This window comes from Sinocyclocheilus rhinocerous, unplaced genomic scaffold (assembly GCF_001515625.1).
Source record: "Sinocyclocheilus rhinocerous isolate Xijiao unplaced genomic scaffold, SAMN03320098_v1.1 scaffold392, whole genome shotgun sequence".
Taxonomy (NCBI): domain Eukaryota; kingdom Metazoa; phylum Chordata; class Actinopteri; order Cypriniformes; family Cyprinidae; genus Sinocyclocheilus; species Sinocyclocheilus rhinocerous.
In genome coordinates this window covers 662284-669415 of record NW_015638990.1, presented here as the reverse complement: position 1 = coordinate 669415, position 7132 = coordinate 662284, and the positions used below count along the sequence as shown (strand labels likewise).

Below are 7132 nucleotides of genomic sequence, written 5' to 3'. Positions count from 1 at the left end.
CGGTCCTGGAGGGCCGGTGTCCTGCAGAGTTTAGCTCCAACTTGCCTCAACACACCTGGTGGGAAGTTTTTAGTATGCCTAGTAAGAGCTTGAGTAGCAGGACACCGGCCCTCCAGGACCGAGTTTGGGCACCCCTGGACTACACTGTTCACGCTGTATGTTTTTTAATCACTAAAAAGAACCCACTCATAAGATTCATTCGTTCGGGACAGTATTCGCGCTATATTTTTGATTCACTAAAAACAATCTGCTCATACGAGTCATCCCCGCGGGAATCAGGCGTGAAAGCACTTTTTACGGAGCATCATTCTTAAAAAATGGAAACGGTTGTGAGTAAAAAACAGTTCTCAGTCTTGTACTCATTACTTGTAAAAACACATGCAGCCTACTCGTTACTTGTAATTCACCCTTACAAAACGTGATGGTATCAAATATTACAAGTTCCAAGATACCGAAAATGATTATGAGGTGTTAACATGGTACATACAGTATCCACAGTTTATCATCATGACATATCTGTACAACCATGGTGATAACTTGGTACTTTGTGGCAGTTGTAGATGAATAGACTGACGCCTGCAGTTTTACAGCACTTTGTCTATTCTTAAAAAGCAGCGGTTCTTATGTAATGCTGATAAAGTTGAACCCTGTCTTTGGTCTGAACTCTCAACCTTGTTTATCATGGCGCCCTCTGTCAGTTTTGCTTTAGATAACCCTCTGATAACCTCAGACATTTGTGATACTCTACATCCACTGGCATTGTCTGTTTCATTCATGTTCACTCTCCTCTCATTGCCAACAACCTCTTTTATCTTGTCTGCTAGGTAGATTGGGAATAAGGCACAGTTGTATTTCATCTGTTTAAAAGACATAGTCTTTAGTTTGTTTTTATGTCCCAGAGGCTTTTTTTAAAGGATTTTTATGTTTTTCAGGACAGACCAACCAGAAGAGATCACAGAAAGCCTGGAGCTAAACTACACCAGAAAGTTACATAAAAAAATACTACATTCTTTTTCACATGATAAAAAAAGAAAAGTTGAGCAACATTCAAGTCGAGAAAATGTGAAACTTTCTCTAAAAGACCATACATGCACAGACATAACACAATCTTGATCTGTCAGGTTTACGTTTAAACATTTAATTTTTTTTTTTTTTTTCAAAAAGAGGTACCTTTGATTTCATTCTCTTTGGGAATCATTAATCCAAAAATTTAAATTTATAATTTACTAATCCTCACATCATTTCAAATCAGTATGACTTTCTGGACTGAAGCTTTCAAGCTTGAAAAATGATTCAAAGGACCACATTCAAAATCTTCTGAAGCCATAATATGGCTTTGTGAGAGAAACAGATTGAACTTTAAGGTGTTTTTCACTGAAAATATTTGTATATTCATAAGAGTTCAAGAGCTCTGATTCATGAAGAAACTGTTCTTGAGTCAAAACATTTTAGTAATGATTCTTCAGTTCAATCTACTGACTCAATAATTGCAGCTTACTGGAGTAAGTTCAATATCAGTTCACATAAAGCACATAAACACATAAAGCTATTGTATGACTTAAGAAGACATCAAATACAGTACTTTTATGATATTGTATGGTGCTTTTGCTCCTTTTTGAAGCTTGAAAGCTCCAACCCCGATTATTTGTAACTGAATGGAAAAGAGCGACTAGCACAGTCTTCAGAATTTCTTTTTCGAAACAACACAAGGATGAGTAAAAAAAACACAAAAAAAACACATATTTTGGGTTAACTGTCCCTTTAAGCTCTATAAATCTGGGTTACTGGGGAGAATCGGCTACTTCTGAGGCTACAGTTAACTGTGACTCACACGGTGGCAGAAGGGAATGGGTTAATCATCCGTATCTCCCTCCGTCAGTGTCGCCGGCAGCCATTAATGCTGTTTACTTTTACACCAGTCCCAGAATGCTCATGCAAATAAACAGGGCCGCCCATCAAAAGGGAACGCTACAGAAGCCATGAGGTTACGAGGAAGTGGCCTTTATGTCTTTGCTGAGGCAGGGTTAAATAATGAGGGCTTTGCTTATGCCGGTGGTGAGATATGCAGGGGACATGTAAACAGTGGGGAGAGCACCATGTGAATATTATTAGATCAGGATGTGGAAAGTTTAGCAGTTTTGGGTTTCTCTCCTTCAGATGACCACAGGCTGAATAGAAGGCTCGGTTTACTGGTAGCTCAAGATTATGTGTGAAGAGACAGGGAATGCCAGGATGTGACAGTGACTCAGAGGACTGTGACATACATACACAAACAAACACACCACCCAGCTCACTTGTCTATAACTGAAACACATTTCAGATTGAGAAAGTGAATCACACACACTGACATACACAGACAGAGGGGCTATAAATCTCCCCTGAGAAAAATTGTGGTTTGGAGATAAAGACAGTGTCTAGTTGGAGCATATGCAAGAAAATAAACACAAAACCTTCTATCTCTCTCCCATCTGTCTGTGTATGTGAGAAAGTCAAGGACAGATCATCCACACTGTAAAAAATAGTGTGAATTTACAGCCCAAACTTGACTGCAGTTACTGGACCTTTTACTGCAGTTTTTATACTAGTATTTTTACACTTTATTGTAATTGAAATGTATGATATAGCACAACTTTTTTATAGCACAGATGTTTTTTTTACTACAGTAATGTTATGGGATTTCCCAGCATACACGGCATCATTAATAAATGATTATGATTATATTAAATAAATATGCAGTTAATTTTCTTTACCTAGAATTATGTGGCAGTTAATTCAATAGTCAACATGAAATAACTTTAGCATTATAGCAATTCAAGTTGTATTATGTATTAAGTGCGTATTATGAATGAATGAACACAAATTAACAATGAACTTTGTGTGTGTGAAAAAATATAATAATGCAATATTGTGCTAGAATAACTTTTTACAGTATTTTGTAAATGGCCTAGCTATTCATCCATCCATTCTACAAATCTTATGTGGGGTCATGGGAGAGCTGGATCGTGGAGAATGTGCAAACTCCACACAGAAAGGCTCAGATGGGAATCAAACCTGGGATTTTCTGGGACTCTCCCTGAGGAGACAGTCTTACCAACAAGCTACGATGCCACCACATGGTCTAGTCCAGGGGTGTCCAAACCTGTCCCTGGATGGCTACTGTCCAGCAAAGTTTAGTTCCATTCCCAATTAAGCACATTTGAACCAGATGATAAAGGTCTTCAGACTCACTAGAAATGTCTAGGCAAGTGTGCTGGAGCTGGTTTGGAGCAAAACTCTGCAGGACATTGGCCCAGTCCATACTTTTACACTTTGAACAATCCTGGCAGTATTTAACATGGCACTGGTACTCACGGAATAAAATTTCCATAATGTATATGACATAGAAAAGGATAAACAATAAATGAATAATATGATATGCTAAATTAATCCCTGAATGCTTTGTGTTTGTTTCACCCTAAAACAGCTATTTCACATCGAAAATTTCTTGAAGATCTTGTTCCCACAGAACACAGCTGCTAAAAACCGTTTGAGCCGAATGACTGATGTAAGAGAATCAGTGTAGCGTAAAACAACCAAACCACAAGTACCAGCATCTCTCATTGAGCAGAAGCCAGCATGCACAGCCAGTGATACCAGCATTTGACCGACCACGGTCAAAACCCACAGTGAACCTTCCCTCACACTTCCACAACATCTCCAACCCAAAACAACAGTCACACGAAGCCACATGTCAAACCCTGAAGCTCTCTCTCTATCTCACACCCATACACACATTAAAACACACAAACATCATTGCACACATAAACACTAACTGGCGCCACAAAATTATGAATTTGACAGGAGTTATCATCACAGCAATTATGTACCTCCCTCTGCCACAAGACAATCTCTTTACAGAATACTTATGCAACATACACACACATTTACTGACTGCATTCAAACAAATTTCCTCAAGCACGTTCCCTTTTGCTATTGGTTGGTCAAATGGAACAATGTTTGGATTGCATCGAGCTCTTCACACTTTTGAGGGGAATTAACCTATACACATGGCTTACTTTAGATGTCTCTTTGTGTTAGAAAAAGTATTTTAATGAAAAATACATGAAAAAAATTACTTCAAGTGAACTTCAACATTACAGTTCTGAAACATGGAAAGCTCTAACATGAAAAATGAATTTTCACACAAAAACTCACAATCGCAGAAGGTGTCATTTCTGATTTCAGAAACATTTTAATGCTTTTTAAACGTCAAGACTACATCTGCCCTGAAGCCCAGTCTAAACCTATTAATTCTCAGATTTTTTCCTTAGACATTGTGTAATTTGAACATACTGTACAAATGTCTGCAATTTTAAGTGTATTTTTAATGTAAAGATGACAACTTTAGTGACCAGTGGGCACATATCTCTATATAGAAAATATTGGAAAGATTACGGTAATGAGAGGTTCGCCCACCAGTTGTCAGGTGCATTCCTGAGTAAACACCTAGAAATGGCAACATGAATTAAACTCCACCACATGACAAGCTGTCAAAAGTTGCTTCTAATATTATTTCCACTTCCAGTTGTTTTAAAAACATCTATATATAGTCACTCCAAAAAGAATGAAAGAAAATTCAACAGTTAATTTTTTCATGTCTATTTTCTTTTGTTATTCCACACCACAACAACCAGGATGTTTTACCATGAGAACATGAATGTTACCCTTTGAACCTTACATTGTACCGGAGACTAAAGACAAGTGGCCATCAACAAAAAGCCAAATCGCATTTAGGATAAGTAAGATTGTACAGAGAGGTTTGCAAACTCCAGATGAATCTAGAATAGATTTCAACTGAGGATACAGTATGAAGTGTTTCCACAGTGTGATTTGTCACCATGTGTTATATGGGTATCTGTATCAGAGAGAGTAGATGGAATATCTGTGGTTTGGGACTGTTGGGTCAGACTCATGTTACAATACATAGCTGAGGTTTGAAGTGTGGTTGAACAGTTCAACCATATCAGTGACTGAATTCTCTGATGGCTGTCGTCACATAATGCTTTGAGTCTGACTTCAGCTCCATCAAATACACACACAACACACAGTCAAGTCTATCTTTCTCAAGTATTTCACATCTACTGTTGTTAATGTAGGATAATTAGAGTTACAACAAATGAATCCTAACCTAATCTTATTATAACAGCATAAACCTTCCATAACATTAACCCTAACCAAACCCTACCCTAATCATAATTATATGTAACTATACTCTAGCCCTCAATCATAGGCACACACATTGCCATCATTTTCAATAGTACTGGTTAATGAAGGAGTGGTGGGGAATTAGAAGGTCACTGGGAAACTCAAAGGCTGTCAGGTTCAAATCCGCTCAGTTTAATGCGCTCTGAGGGGCAGTCACCACTTTGAACTGAGTTGCAGCTGATCCGTTTCCATGCACTTCTTTATAATGCCAATCATGCATTTCAGCCGCAAACACACACGAGCAGGACTGAAGCCAATACTGTCACACAACCTCGCACATTCTCTCATGCACATGTCCCATCATCAAACATTCACTGTCAGACTCACTCTCTCCATCCCTGCTCTCAATAGCAGTTCTCTATGATAAACAGTATCGGTTTAATTACATCATAGTTAGATAATAAAGAACTACTTACAAAGCACTAAATAATAACATAAGGGTTTAGATATAGAAATGGTTCTAAAAAGCACCAGGGTTCTTTGGCTTGTTACAGCAGCAGAACCTTCTCAAGTGCCAATTAGAACCCTGCTTTTTTAAGGTTCTATGAAGAACTAAAGAACCATTCAAGCAAAAAAGTTTCTTTACACTCTTAAAAATAAAGAGATGGTCCTCACTGCAGAACATCAGATCCAACTCCTCCCACCTTACATATACCTAAACCTACCCGTCTCCACCCCCTGATCCCTAAACCCAACCATCTCCACCCCCTAGATGTGGATCCAACCCCGCCCCCTGGATCTTTGTTCTGCAGTGAGGGGCTACTGAAAATAAAAGTTCTTCATTGGCATCTATGGAACCTTTCCATTGCATAAAATGTCCTTATAATGGCAAACAGTTTTTCAGATTATTAAAATGTTCTTCAAACTAAGAATAAAATGTCTTTTTTGAACGTACTGTGGTTCTTCTATAGCATTGCTGCACAAACAACCCTTTTGGAACCTTTATTTTTATGAGTGTTTATACTAGATTCTAAATAGAACTAATGAATTCATCAAAGAATCTTCTTTTTAGAATGTACCTGTAGATCTGGAGTTCCGAGTCACGTTTTATTGCTGTGATTCCTTGAGAGGTCACTCAGAGGTCAAAGGTCAAGCAGCAGGTCAGAGATCGGCCAAGCCTCAGAGCTCCAGATGTAGAGAAGCAGCGTGGATATCCATCAGAAGTACAAAATCTCTATCAAAACTTTCCTGAAGATTGTGCCGTGTGAGTCCAGCTCTGCAGAGACCAAACTGAAGCAGTCACGCTTTATGGCTCATAGTTCCCCAGTTTCACTCATTTATGTGGCATCCAGCTCGCATTCTGTTTCACTGAGTCCTTCCCGGTGAGTCTTTGAATCATCTTCTCTCTGATTTACTGAGACATCCCAGTGGCTCTCTAAAGAGAAGTGTGTGAGTGTGAAGAGAGCAGAAGAAAAATCATCAGTTACACACAAGTTACAGAAAGATTTATCTACACCTCTCTCTCTCTCTCCCTTCCTCTCTTTTGGTCTAGCACTCTCTGATACCTCCCCCAGAAGCCCACTGTTAATCAACCAGTCCTGAAAACATATTGTCTCTCTTTCTCTCTCTCCTCAGTTTCTCTGCCTCTCTCGCTCCCTGAATTGCAGCACTCAAGTTTGCATCCCTGGTTTAACCCCGTCCTTCTTGACTGCTGCAGTTAACATACTCAGTTTTCAGTGAAACATCTTGGTAAATATAGAAACTACTTCAATAAGCCCATGGGTTTGATCCAGATTATCATTTTATGCACATTTATATTGGTTTGATCAAAAAATGTGTGGGCTTGGTTTCTGGAACATTTTGGAAATTTTCACTGTGGCTTTATTGAGGTCCCGCCTGAAGGTTTTTTCTCGAGTGTCTTTCCAAATACAAAATGGTTTTATAAACA

General features: G+C 38.7%; 1 protein-coding gene across 1 annotated transcript in view; it reads right to left on the bottom strand.

Annotated features, from left to right (window-relative positions):
• LOC107750855 (gremlin-2-like) overlaps positions 1 to 6769 on the bottom strand; it is an 8706-nt gene extending 1937 nt beyond the window's left edge. Inside the window, exon 1 of the mRNA XM_016566403.1 lies at positions 6264 to 6769. The gene's annotated coding sequence lies outside the window, so the exon portion shown is untranslated. The remainder of the gene's footprint in view (positions 1 to 6263) is intronic.
• Between the last annotated feature and the right edge of the window lie 363 nt (positions 6770 to 7132).